The sequence below is a fragment of the Meleagris gallopavo genome, chromosome 1 (genome assembly GCF_000146605.3).
Source record: "Meleagris gallopavo isolate NT-WF06-2002-E0010 breed Aviagen turkey brand Nicholas breeding stock chromosome 1, Turkey_5.1, whole genome shotgun sequence".
In the NCBI taxonomy this organism is placed as follows: domain Eukaryota; kingdom Metazoa; phylum Chordata; class Aves; order Galliformes; family Phasianidae; genus Meleagris; species Meleagris gallopavo.
In genome coordinates this window covers 82,338,443-82,353,007 of record NC_015011.2, presented here as the reverse complement: position 1 = coordinate 82,353,007, position 14,565 = coordinate 82,338,443, and the positions used below count along the sequence as shown (strand labels likewise).

The 14,565-nt window shown below is 39.5% G+C and overlaps 1 protein-coding gene across 1 annotated transcript in view; it reads left to right on the top strand.

Moving 5' to 3' along the window:
- The window catches only part of COL8A1 (collagen type VIII alpha 1 chain), an 86,778-nt gene that overhangs the window by 5,548 nt on the left and 66,665 nt on the right, over window positions 1-14,565 (top strand). Inside the window, 1 exon segment of the mRNA XM_010719996.3 lies at window positions 10,699-10,829. The gene's annotated coding sequence lies outside the window, so the exon portion shown is untranslated.

Genomic DNA, 14,565 nt, shown 5'->3' with positions numbered 1-14,565 from the left:
AAAAAACCCAACAACAACAGAAAACCACAAAAATAAGCTATATTGGTATTGATCTTTTCTATTCTCTTAGGGAAAGGCCTACATATTCTGGTCATACAATTGGAGAAACAGGTTGTGTAATTTATGTAGCTTCTCTGAAACAAAACTGAAATGGAAAAACTGTAATATTTTGCAAACTTAAGAGGGAGTTTTTATTTTAAATAAACATCTATACCACTAAAAATGAAAAGGTCCTGAGTCAGATATCCAGGTTTGCTTCGACTCCTGGAAATTTCTCGTAGCAATGTATAGGATACACAAATCTATCCTATTAAAGTCAGAATGACTCAGAGCTAATAGCCTGACATACTAGGAAAACAAACGTATTTTAAAAGTCAGATTTTTGAAACATCTGCAGCATGTTTCCTGCTAACTATAAAAGGAACCACTCTTTTTAGACCAAGATACTGCTCTATTCTTGTTTCAGAAGCGAAAGTAAGAAGTGGACGGATAGTACACTGAGGAGTTGCACAGGGTCCTTCAAGCAAAGCATTTGATCACTTCCAAAATTAAAATTCCAGAGAGCAAATCAAGTTTCTAATACAACTCAGTGTTAAGAGGTGAAGCAACAACACATGTACATATAATACAATACAATCACTAAAATGGCAATGCTTACATTGTCTTTCATTTAACTGATATAATTTTCAACAGGACAGAATGATGACGGCACAGCTCCGGGGACACTCAAACCAAAAGCAATCAGCTTACCACTGAAGTAACTAGCAGTCAAGTCTGTTTATGCCAGCAAAGGGCTTACCTCTGTTCTGCTCTTCCATTCTTCCCACCACGTGCAGAGCTCCAGTGAATGTGGAATATCAGAACAAAGATCTTTTATGCAGCTCAGAGACCAGAATTTTTCATTCAGTTTGCCTTTAAGAAAAAAAGAAAAAGGAGAAGAAAGTGTTCATACATTTTCCAGCAAAAGAATAAGGTGAACTTAGTCCAACTCTTAGATGATGGACATTAATATAAAACACACAACTGGGACCTCTGTTGGCAAATCTCAGCAAAAGAAGTCAGAAAGTTGTTAATTTAGGTCAAAGTTGAGAAATAAAAGCAGGCTTGCGGGAGAAATTTATGTTGCCAACATTGATATCTGTCACCTGTACAGTGGATAAAAGGCAAATAAGCTAAGAGTAGTTAAGCAAATACACCCCACAAGCACTAGCATTCACACAAAACGTATTTTAGAAAATGAAGAAAAAAAGACAACACTCAGTACTTATTTGCTTTCAGTCAGTGGCTTGAATTGAATTTACCATAGTAGCACATCACATTGTTCGCTGCAGAAAAATGCAAAGCTTAGGCCTTTAGGAGTAAGTCTCTTGTGCTTTACTGGTTCCAAAAATGTCAGTGCTTGTCAAAGTGTTTTTGAAATAAAACCAAAAGCATGTTAATAAAGTGAACTTTCCAAGACAATGCTGGCCAAAGCCGATTCTTAGATTTCTTTTCAGTAACAAACTGCCTCTGCGGTTGCTGAACTGATAGGGAGGAGGATTTAAAGGGCCAAAGCCAAATTCTGGTCAACTCAAAGAGGGTAAAAAATAAAATAAAAAATAGAGCTCTCAAACAGAGCACAACCCTCCAGTGAATTGAAAGATTTTTGCTGAGGGTGGGCAGAGCTTAGCAAAATCCAGCTGAGCTTTCAAAAACGCCTGTAATCACTATTAGGCTCCTCTTGGAGGTATTTTGAGACTGAAATATTTGTGATTATGATTGGTGAGGTGCTGCTGTAGGTTACTGGACAAGTCTCAGTACTTATGTAATTTAGAACTCACAAGCCGAGCGTCAGCTCACAAGAGCTACCATGCCTATTTATTAATTCCCTAAATGAATTGACAAGGCATCAAAGGAATTGTCCCATCCTACCATGGCCCTCCTGAAAAATAGCTCCAGAAATAGGCTCCAGTGAAGAATGAGGGTATTCATGATGAACCGAGTTCCCACTGTGCATACAAGCTGCTTGCAAGTCTGGGTGGTGAGATGTCTGAACTGTTTGGCTGTATGCGCATCTGTAGCAGCAGCTTCTGTATCCCACAAAAGAGTCCTACAGTAGCTGGATGCTCTGTGCCAGTTACAGGAATCCCTGCAGTTTGCCAGCCCCAACTTGTACAGCTGACATTAGGAGGCCAAGTTGTCACTGTAGGGGTGCTTTCTTAGTTCCTGCTCCCAGGAACTCCTATGGGCTACTATTATCTTTGGGGATCTGAGCATAACGCATTACCTCAGGGAACACAGAAAGCATTTTAGTATTGCTCTCTGAGTTTGCATTACCAGCCACAGCTAAAAATTTTGTTCATAATATCCCGGTATGTTAACATCCAAGCCTGATTCTTGATTAAAGATTCATTTTCCAGCAGAAAAGTTTTTATTTTTGTACTGGTATAAAATTATCAGATGACTTTAAAGCTTTATTGTAAAGGAAATCCACTCTGATCTGTTTTTTGTAATGTCACAAACACTACCTTTTCGTTGCACAAGAGCAATCTAAAACAAGTTGCTAACAGCATCTAAAATCTAACCTACTTGGTTTCTTTTGGCATGTGGCTCTCAGGGTACACCTCTGTCCCTCAGACAGAGCAAGATGGCTCTTAGATTAGAATTTTGAGCACAAAAACTGCCTTTCATTGAGTTCAGAATTAACTTGCAATGAATATTTTTATTCTTCTTTTGAAACCCCCTATTTTCAACATCACATCTGTCACTCGTATGTTGAATGCTCTCAAGAACTCAATACAAAAGGTCTGTGAGACACAAGTTAAACAAATTTAATTTGCAACTGCTCAAAGACATTTTCTCTGCTACTCTTGCTCTTCACTTTCTGTTAACTGTTCATGTCAGGAAAACAAGGGTCTGAAAAATAAACAAGTGGAAGTCTATTATATTTTCAATGTCCCATCACACGTACTGAGAGCTGGAATTTTAGTGTGACAGATGCTTACAACTTCCAGCCTTAACCCTCAGTAATAATGACGGTGCTTCAACCACGTGCACAAGACCAGAAGCTGCTCATTTAGCTGCCACTGAGACCGACTCACCTGCTGCTCCACAGGGCACCCAGGGCTCAGAGGAGTGCAGCCCTCCCTCCCTTTCGTGCATTCCCCTCCCTGCTGCCCAGGACAGGTATTTCAGCCCGCTCGAATATGAAACATATTTGAGGCCTCCAAAAAGACATAAACTGTCATACCTGAAGCCCCAGATCTCTCAAGGTGGTGTTATGTGAAGCTGATTCAACCTGCTAGATTATACTTCAAAAAAACGAACAAAGCAACAAACTAAAAAAAACCACCGAATAATCCAAAACAACAACGAAAACCCTACTTTTGTCTAATACACCGTGAGCAGCCGTTAAGCACCTGCCCCACCCCCACCCATCCCCTCAGCAGCAGGGTGTTCCCACTACCATTAATTGCTATTAACTGGCAGCACATTCCACCAGGGCATCCCACCCTCAGTAGGCTGTGGGCAGGGCCAGGACACCAGGCAGTCCTGCTTGGTGCCCCTGCCAGCCAGATCAGACCCTGTGTGTTATGTTCACGTCTTCTGTGACACGATTTTGTGCTGTGGTGGTGTCAGCACCACGTCTGCCTACAGGCGGTAAGAAAAGTGATGTGGAGCCTGCCCTTCCCTTTCCCAAAAGGAGGGGCAAGGGCTGGGGAGCGCAGAAACTCCCTGCAGCGCAGTCAGCTGAGGAGCGTTTATGGAAACAATGCGTTTGAGGTTTTTTTGGGTTTGGGAGATACAGCCCAGGGGCTTAGCTTCTGCATGCCAGCCCTCAGTGCCCCTTGGAGAAGGATCTGGGCAGCATTAGCACGCACAGATGCTGACAGTACTGGAAGGCCAAAATGGGGGAGGAGAAGGAGGTGAAGCTTCTCTGTCAGCTGGAAAGAAAATGTCGCATCCTGAGAGAGGGCCGCTCAGCATGCACAGCGGGAGGCGTGGGGCCTTTCAGATTTCCCCCATCTGGAGGCAAAATTGAGGCCACTGTGAATTTAAAAGTAAACTAAAATTAAATTTCAAAGTCAAGTTTCTTTGGTGAAAAACACAGAAAAACCCCCAAATAACACTGTATATGGGTATCCAGTCTAATAAGGAGAGCAGTCGATCTTTTAAAGTTGAAATCCGAATATCTCAAAACTCCCACATGAATCACCAGACACTTCTTGTCTGGTTTGAGGAAAGAAAACGATAAAACTGCTGTATTCAGAGGCAGGGAGGAGGCAAACAGCTGCATAGAACAGCTTTATCATTTCTTTCCAAAGAAAATTGCCCACCCTGTGTTGTTTGACGCAAAGATTTTTCAAGGTGCGTCATTTTGATCTCCTTGTTACATCCCCTAGCATGGCAGAGCTCTGACTCACTCTTGGGAATTTAAGGCAAATAAAGAGCAGCAGCTCCTGAACTTGACGGCCTGTAAATCTTGCATACAGTAAAGCTGATTCCTGGATCCTGCTCTATTCCCTTTAACAGACTCTTTCTTACATAGATGATTGGTATGTCTGGAAAGATACGACGCTACAAATGCTTCACCTCCCTCTCCTGACTGCAGAAGCATCCAAGAACATCACCTACAGTAGATTAATGAATTTATCCTTACAAGCACCCTGGCAATGTCACTCTCATTTTAGAAGGAATTGAGGCACAGAGAAATTTGCTGGTGTAGCATTCCAAGGGACAAGCCAGATTCTCAAGTGTCTTCCCATCACGATGGAGACTGGTGGGAGAGCTCAGATCCTACAAGGGCACCTCAACGAGAACCAGATTTTCAGGAGTGCTCAGCACCCAGTAGCTCTCACAATGGCACTCGTAGCCAAATTTTCTGAAAAGTTCCTTTGATCATCTGGCCACTGCCTTAGTGGAAGTAGAAAGCTTTTGAAAAACCTGATCCTGTTTGTGGGTGCTGAGCACTTTTCAAAATTCTTGCTTAAGTGACCCAGCCAAGGATGCAGACTAGAATTTGAACAGACCTCACTTTGCTTAATCCCTAGGCCAGTGAATTAACCACAGGCGTATCCTTCCATCCTCAGCAAAGAAAGAATAGGCACTAGTTGGGGCAGGAATCAAAATGCCGAATAACTGCCAGTACCCACGCCTGCCAAGAAAAATGCCCAGATACCTGTGGGCAAACCAGACAGCCACATTTCGGTACCTTCCTGAGAAGGGATTATTCCTAATAGCACTGCCAGAATCTGGCAACCTGGATTATGCTCTTTCCAGATGTACCTATTTCTTTCTGGGATAAAACTCTTGTGAACATGCCCTCACTAAGGCACACCCTCCCTGCTCTTCAGTAAAAACAGCAGCTATCCAAACACTCAGCTGTCTCCATTATCCTTAGAGAGTCAGGCACACGGGCAAGACAACAGTATTTTGTGTAATTATTAAGAAGCAGTTGTCGCGTCAGTGAAGATTCTTGTTTTCATTGAATATTTCATTCATTTCTGAACATAAGCAACCACTTAGCTGCAGTTGTGCTAGATGCAGAGGAGGAAACACATGCTATTCTTGGCTGGACTGTACCTCTGTGGGAAGCAGCAGCAGCCTCCTTACAAGAGCCTCTGTCGGCTGCATGATTTAGCTATGCTTGTGACTGTCCTAATCTTCAAGCAAGGACGTGTCTCCAGGTTCTGAGAACCACCAAATGTGAAGGCATGCAAAACATCCAAAGATAGTCTGGATCCTTCATCTTATACTCTGTTCCCCGAGGCCCATTTGTGGACAACACTCTCCAAAACCATGAGTTCAAGGCTACTTTAGAAATTCCTCTCCAGGCTGACCACTTGAGATGCTGTCACTCAGCATCAGCATACTGGGCTGAGTATCGCTGGACCCCACCTCAGCGTCAAGCTTTCATTAAGTGCTGACTCATCTCTGGCCCAAGTTTTCAGACCACCTCCCAAGTTAGTCTTTAACCAGCCTGCTAATAAGAAGATAAGGCACTCAGTCTGTCGTGGTTTTAAGGAAGCAGAAATATCACATGCTGACTATTGAATGAAAACATTTACAGAGAAATAGTTTTGTAAAACAGCTCTGACTAAGCTGTTGCTTAGGATTGAAGTCAAGCTATGTAAGCCAAAAAATGCAGCTGCATCTTTTCTAGCCGAACCTAGGAACAGCTACGTGTACTGGAAAAACCTTTGACTGGAGAAAAAAAAAAAAAATAAGGATACTGTCCTAATAAAGGACTATATCTGGAAGCAAGTGTGAGCATTTGTTTCCTGCTCTGTGGGGTCTCACACCTGTAGCAAAGCAAAGACAGTGATGGCTGTGGTCTACGCTTTAATTGCTAAATGACAGTGCTTTCACTTCATTCTGACATCTGTTGCAGTTACTATTGTAATAACCGTTACAATCAGAAGCTGGACTTCAGAGCAATACCACAGGCAAATTTTACAGCCTGAAATTTATAAATAGAAAAAATGAGGTAGAAAAGGATGAGCTCATGCAGCATGTTTATGCAGGCAGTTAATGGCACATGTTTTAATGTAGAAAGTGTTAGGCAGTACCACTGGAAGAACTAAGATTACTGGTAATTGTGGGCACTCGATATTTGTCAGCAAATTTGAGACTAGAACTTGTCACTTCTTCTCTCTTCTTTTTTTTAAATTATTTTTAAGTTGCTTTGTTTTGGTTTTAATTCTCTTGTCTCATCCTTGAAAGAAGCCAGGGCATTTCTGAGGGTTTTTTTTTGTGTGTGTGTTTGAAGAAAATAAACAAACGAGCAACCTGGTGCCTATTGAGAGCCCAGGTCAAGAAGTCTGTTTTAGTTGTTATCTCCTCTGAACTCAAAATCTAGCAACAGTTCAAAAAAGGTCTTAGTCTGGAAACCAGCAAGGTGAACAGTACATAGTCCACTTTTAAAAGGACTCGGGGATGTGACACTAGAGCTCAAGTACCAAAAAATGGCCCAGGGAGAAAGCCACTGTGTTTGACAGGCCCAGCCTAGTGAGCCTTTAAGCAGAGCAAGCAAATGTACCCAGGCTGGCAGGAAAGGGTGCAAACATTAGTGAAAGCTAATGAAGATTGACCCTGCAGTTGACCTGTACTAAAGCCAAGGACTTCTACTACAGGACTGTTGCATTTTCCTTACAGTTTCAGGCACTCTAGCACTGATTTTTCCATTTGGTCTTAAGGGCAGTTTGGGTCTTGTGTCTTTGGTATCAACAAAGCAATACAGAGACTCAAAACCGGGGTACTCAATCTGCAGGTAATAGATCTCCTTATGAGATACTGTTACTCAGGGAAGGTTATGCTTCTCTCTAGTTTTGTCTAGAAATTCCCTCCAGGAAATGGAAACTACAAGTAATACATCTGTTTTCAACAAAGAGCTGTAGTTTTGAATTGATGTATCCTGAGAAAAAAAGTTTTGCTTTGAAATTACTGCTGATTTCTTTGGGAAATAATTATTAACTATGATCACAAAGAAGTAGAATAGCATTCTTCTTTTTATGCCCATGAAGACTGTCACTTGAAACCAGTGCCCACTGGTGCAGGTCTTAAAAGAACTTCAGTCTCATTCTTAACCCAGACAGCATTATGGAAAGCTGTACTTCTGTAAACTACACAGTTCAGCCTCCCTGAAGAGTTTGCCAGCCTTTACAGATTTAGCCATGACAAAGCAAAACAATTGCCAAGCCTGACTGAATTTATACAGCTAAATAAATCACTTTTCAAGTGTTTAAATATCATTGTGAGCGTGAAAAGATGAAATGTGCTGTATATCATCTCTCCAAAACCAGAAGGAGTTATATTATAAATAAACAGAGTTTGCTTGGTATTAGGGACATAGGAAATTCCATTCAAGAACAGACAAATGGCACATCTTGTCTGGTATCCTGCATCTGGCACAGGCCTGTAGCAGATGCTTAAAATATTTGGCTCTCTTGGTTCCAGTCTCCTCTGTTCCACCTACCACCAATGTTATAAATCACACAGTTTTGCTAACTTCTGGTGTGAGTCTCTTTCCTGCTCACTTGTATAACGTGGGAGTCGGAAGCATGGGCCAGATAATTACATATCTGCCCTGGGTGATAGTTCTAACTGTGGCGAGTGCTGAACCTTGGCCGATCTGTGGTTCTGCCTGTTTCAGAACATATATAGTATGACTGCCTGCATTGCCTAAGTATGCAAACCAAGGGGCATACAAGCAAGGACTATGCTTGGCTCCAGAGAAGAGAGGAGGAAATCCTCTTCTCTCTCTTATCTGCCCATAGCTAGCAAGCATACTCATCATTTCTAGGCTGTCATTAATTGACTGCCCTCTTACTGTAAAGGCACTGCCACCTAATTGCACTTAATGCATGATGACCAAAAATTAGATTAATGTCTATTCAGCAGAGTTTGCTTTTGTTCTGTCTTTATTGCAGTGGTTATCAAAATACAGTTCACCCAGCAAGCATCTCACCTAACTCAGACTTTTCTCTTCAGAAGCCTTGTTCTTCTAGATGTTGTCCCTGGTACATGTATGCATCTGAGAAAGAACTTGTGGAACTCATCCCTACCAGAAATATGCTTCCCAAAATTTTCCTTCATTTTCTACAGTCATCTTCACAACCAACATAAATTCAGTGGCACAATCTGTTAAAGATCTCTAAAAACAAACAAACAAAAAAAAACAAGATCAAAAAAAACAAAAACAAAAACAAAACCAACCCAAACCTTTCAATTTGAAAAGTTTTGTGTTTTTTTTTAATTTTGTTAATTACATTGCACCTACTTTGTGTTCACCTGTGAGACAAAGAAGGGTTTTTTTTTAAAAGCTAAGGAGAATTTATGACAATGTGTAACTTCCAGCTGTGGTTCTTTCATGCCATCTTAAAAAAGCAACAGGAAGAGAGTGGTAGCTGTAGAAATTATAGCCTCAAGTCTAGGCTACACTGTTCAAAAACAGAAATTTTAAGTGTCCCTGAGTTTGAGCATATTTTCTCCACAGTTGCTGAGCACTGCTGTTCTTAAGGAATATCGTAAGAATCTTTATATATTAATGAGGGAAAATTTAATCCTGATGGTGGACCCAGACTGTTGGGTATCATTTCAGCTGTTGGCTTTCTCCAGGCTCAAAAATTATCTGATTTTGGCTCCATCCTACCGAACATAATTTTCAGTGTCAAAGGTGTAAATCTAGACCAGACCTTTGATCCAGCAACCCCAAATGTGTGCCTGTCTCAGCCACAAACCACGGACTTTGCACTGCCAATCTTCCTGAAAGAACTGAACACATTAAAGCTATCAAGCAGTAGTTTGCATCCTTTAACATGCTCCAAATCAAATATGCATTTGGAAACAGCTGGGCTCAATACTAGCAGGAGCTCCGTGACTTTCTGCACTTCTCCTGTTGTACAACAAGAGTCACTTCTAGAATATCCGTCTTGCTTCGCTCAGGAACAGAACTAGAGTTTTTTAAGGCAGACGAATGAGTCAGCCACTTGCTCCAAATAAATGGTAATGATGTTCCAAGTTTCCTAGACAGCTTTAAAAACTACATAGAGAAATTCAGCTGCTTGATATATTGGGTTATGCGCCTCACACTTAAGACAACACAAAATCATATGCTTTTTAATCCAGATAAAAGTTGCTTTACTCACAGCAGTCCAAAGCCACCTTATTTTGTCTCTGTCCTCTACTTACATGCCACTCGCCTTGTTTGTGCTATTCTCAGGAGCAAAAGCAGCACCCTTTATAGTTAAGAAAAGCATCTGAGGCTCCCAGGCTGCCACAGATATACTAAATAATACTAAGAATATCAGTGATTGTGATTGAATATATCCATTTGTATAACAAGAATGTTAATATTTTGCTTTCTGAAGATATGTAATCCTCAATTAATATAATAGTGACAAACAGGGCATGAATTAAAACTTTAAAAGTACAGTAAAATAGACTGTCTATTTGGATAAATAATTGTAAGGCGATATATAAAACTGCAAAAATAATTTTTTTACTTCAAAATTTGCCTTAACCAGAAACATAACTTCTTCCTGCCTCAAGAAAGCTGAATACACTGACTCATGTCTTTAAGTGTCATGGCAAATTTGCTCTTTTATAATGTGCAGTAGTCAAGCTTTGAACTTTTGATTTTTGGAAAAGGCAGAGCGGAAAAATGTTTTCATGGGAGAGGAGTGCACATTCCAGAACTGTCGACTGTTATTCGTTTATGAGGGGGGAGAAAAAAAATCTGCTTAGATTTTAGGGTTTGGTTGATGCAATTTGTTGTTTTCTGCTGTTGGTTTTGTGTCACTCTACAGTGAAAGAGTTCATTTTTCACCCTCATTTTTCCAGCTTTCACTTCTTCAAATCTTTGAATAGTTATTATTTATATACAAAGTAGTCCACAGAGAAAATAAGTTACAGCTTGCTGTGAATTACAGAGCTACGCACAAGCATCATGTGGGAACGCAGACAAATTTTACTCATAAAAATGAAATAAAAGAAAATGTGAGCCCTTCACGGTGTCTTTGTAACCTGAGCAACAGTTTTAAACACAATTTTCTCTGCTGTCTCCTGTTTAACTTCTGATTACTTCAAAAAATATTAAAATAGAAAAATAAAACAATCTTTCTGTAGTTTATTTATTCAACTACAGTAAACAGTATTTCTCTGATGTTCTGAATATTTTGAAGATTATTAACATGCATGCTTTCTTTCCTTCCTTTCCAGAAACAGAAGAAAGTGCAGACAGCCAGAGCCCTTCTCATTTGATACTCAGCACTATTATGTTCTCTTCATTGCCGGATGTCAAGTCTCAATATCAGAACAGCTTCAGTGAAGTGCTCTCCTCCTAAGCCAAGGTAATTTTCTTCCTAACAACTTGTCTTTAAGCATTACGGAAGTCTTCTGTTCCCTGCCAATAAAAATTTTTCTGGGGAGAACATTTTGCTGTGAAGTATGGCATCAGTCGACCCAAAAGACTGGAACGCTGACACTTTCACTATCAGACAGGCAGATTTAAGCCCCATCTGTTATTACAAATTTAGCAGTAATGCGTTATGAGCACATGGATTTCGGTTTGGAAAGCAACTGGAAGTGTCCGTTCCTTTCCCTTCATGAATAGAATATTGACATGATAGATGCAACGTTCTGGATTCATGGCCTGTCAGAAGACAACTGTATAACCACTAGAGATATGTCAGAGACTACATTTTGTGATGCACTGGCAGTAAGAGCTAAAGTCACTGAGGACACAAAGAAATGTCTAATACTGGAACAATTAGCAAGTCTTTCAAAGTTTCATTTCCTTTGGAAAATTGTTGGCTTTGAAAGAATCAATCTTGTCAGAAGTTCTAAGACAAAAGGAAGAATCTACATGAATGTACCTGTCCTAAGCCAGACGAGGAGAAAACTCCTTCATGTCCAAAGCCAGCTGTCAGCATATTCTTTGGGGAGAGAGATCATCTGCTTCTCAGGCACTTGCATAATGAGATAAGGTTCTGCTTAGTGGGATGGATGTTCCTACTTCAGCTTATTTTATAAATATTATTCACTCAGCATGAAAAACTGCATTCATGAGAGCTTACCAGTCCTTGGCCAGCAGCATCACATTTCCTCCCAAGAACACAATCGTGCAGTGTGGGACTGACGTGGGACTGATGTGATCAAAGTCAGCAACAGGAACACGCAGCTTTGGGTGCAGGCTAGAAGGCATCAGTTCACTACACTGTATTCCAAAAATAGGAGGTGGCTTCTGTTGAATCTTATCTAAAAATGCAAAGATGCAATTAGTCTTGGAACTAGGATACACAGCAAACATTTTCATAAAGATTTATACTCTCACACAGCTTCAGTGTTTCCCCTCCTTTCCTTGTACATCAGTAGTCAAGACACTGGTAGGATTCTCTCTGTTGCCCTAGTAGAAATCTGCATCTTTCGTAATGTAAGATGTAGTTTGTAGCTTCTTTCCCTCCCTGCAGTTGAAAAACTAAGAAGTTTCTAGAAATGCACACCAGTGTAGCTGAATTGTGGTAAACTGAATCAGAAAAAAATATATACTATTAGTTTAGATAATTAATTGTTTTAAGTAATGTTCAAGTAAATATGATACTGTATAAATATGATACAGCGCAGAAAAGAAAAAAAGGGAAAAATACAGATGTAGGTGCACAGGGAGATTCTTATTAGTATCTCTAACAAAGTTGCCTCAGGCTCCACATTTGCTTTCAAAGCAATGAAATTCTATTACAGGCCAGTAACCAACGTGGCACATAATTTTTTTAAGGTCATTTAAAGCTTGCCTGTTAAGCAAACATTAGTCTGAATTGTCTTCCAAGGATTCATATTTCCTGTATACTTGCAGCAATTTTTTGTCCTATCTGTCTCCTAAACTATCATTTTGAACCACTGACAAACTGTTTGCCTAAAACCAGAACTCTCTTTTCATTGCCTTTCTGTTATTAATATTCCTAAAGTTACTTTTCAGCTTCCACTCAAGGCTTACTGAAATAGTTTTTTCTTTTTGTGGAAGTCCACTCTACTTTACCATGGATCTCAATTGAACTAGAATGCGCATAATGCTACGTGAACTATAAAAGACAATATAACTTAACTTACCCAAAATAGGTTGAATCAGGAGTTTTAAGAATAATCAAAATCATATTTTTATTAGCTAGTAGAGCCAATAAGCCATTGAAGCTCTGTATTTTTTCCCACGTGGCACAGAATACACTAATTTCACTATCCATAGCAAATTGTGAAAGCATCCCAGTAAAACAAAATGCATTTTCATACTTTTATCAATTTTTACAACCTTCTTAGTACTCAGTAGAAAACTTGAAGAACTTTATACTAAGCAGTATTATTTATGGGAGAAGTGTTTATTGCTCATATTCTTTAGGTGAAATATATGCACTTGCATGCTTGCACGTATTTATGTATGAAATCATATGTGTTTTTAGTAAAGTTTGATGTTAAATATTTTAGACCAACTTACAGTTTTTAGTAATGCGAATAGAGAGGCAAGTTATTCAACATCCATCAATACGTCAGTTTAAATGCAATAGGAAATTTCTTATAATGCCACCTGCTTGCATGTGTCTTTACAGGACTTGTATTTAGAATCAGTCTGTCACTGACAGCAGAATATAAATCTTTGTCTTTTTTTTGTTTGTTTTTGTTGTACTGGGTTTCTTTTTACACCTGACTACAAAGGCTTATTTATCAATATAAGTGGAAGTTATATATATATATATCAATATAAGTGGCAGCCAATGTATAAACAGAGTGAATAGCTACGATTCAAGGCATTCTTTTTTTTAAGCATTATTATTTTATTTAAGTACCCAAAGGCCATGCAGGCAAGAAATTAGTCCCCGTCCTGTGAGATGGAAATATTGCTCATCTCTCTTTGCAAAACCACAGGCAATGAAATCCAAATGATTAAGCCAAAGCTAAATGCTTTCCTCATCTCAGAAAGGTGGCACCATGTAGTTCAGCTGAGTTGTGGCTACCTGGAAAAGGGAAGAATTTGGCCACCTATGCCTGAAAAGAGACATTTTAAATTTTTTCTAACCAGAGCATAGGTTCTGCTAAGCTGAATGATTTCACAACGCTGAGTTATTTCCCACGTTTCTTTGTTGCTCCAATAAAATAAAAAAATGCAGGAACTGCAAAGTCATATGATCCATGGAAGAGAGAATAATGTGGTTTCTAAGAAAAATATTTATTACCAAGCAAGCTGTATTGATTTATTAAATGACAGCTTCCCATCACAGTGTTTGTTTATATGTGCTTGAAACCACAATGGTTATATAAAGCCAGGACATTATTTGTTTAAAGGCATCCACTTGTGTTTTTCTTAATAGAAATATCAGTACATGACAATGCCAGGTTTGCAGAAGCTCATCCAGGAATAAACTCCTGAAAAATTATTTTTTTCCTAGAGCATCCACTAAGCCAGTGCAAGCACTGTGTCTCATTGCTAGTCTTCTAACATAAGATTTATAGGATGTTATAATTAACAACAGGTGGCAGGGAGCACTGTGTGCATGGCAAACAAACTGAAAAGACTAGCAGCTCAGGAGACACTTATGAATCATCAAACTTTCCTGGATAACTCAAGTAGTAATCCTGGTAGGTTTATAGTCTTTTTTTGTCTTTTTTTAAATTTCTCACTCCCCACTCCTTTTTCTTTCTTTATGTCAGAGATTAAAGCCAACTCTCTATATCCTAACACATTTGTCTTTACATTACTTATCTTTTCCAATTTTATGTTTACCTATCCATGAAGTCAGATGAATTATACTTCCATACCACTGAGCACTTCTTGGAGAACTACAGACAAGTCCATGCACAAAATTTTTCAATGATACAATTTTTCTGTCTCCAATTTTCCAGTTCTCTCAAACTCACATTCTGCACAAAAGAAACCATACAGAAAAATAAAACGTTCCATTCAAGACATACACAGCCTCCACATCAGTTTCAAGAACACCACATTTTCAGTTTAGGACTGAAAAGAGAGGGAGGAAAACACTGAGATGTGTGTGTATGGGAACTGTTGAGTCATGGCTTGAACCATTGATTGATCACTTG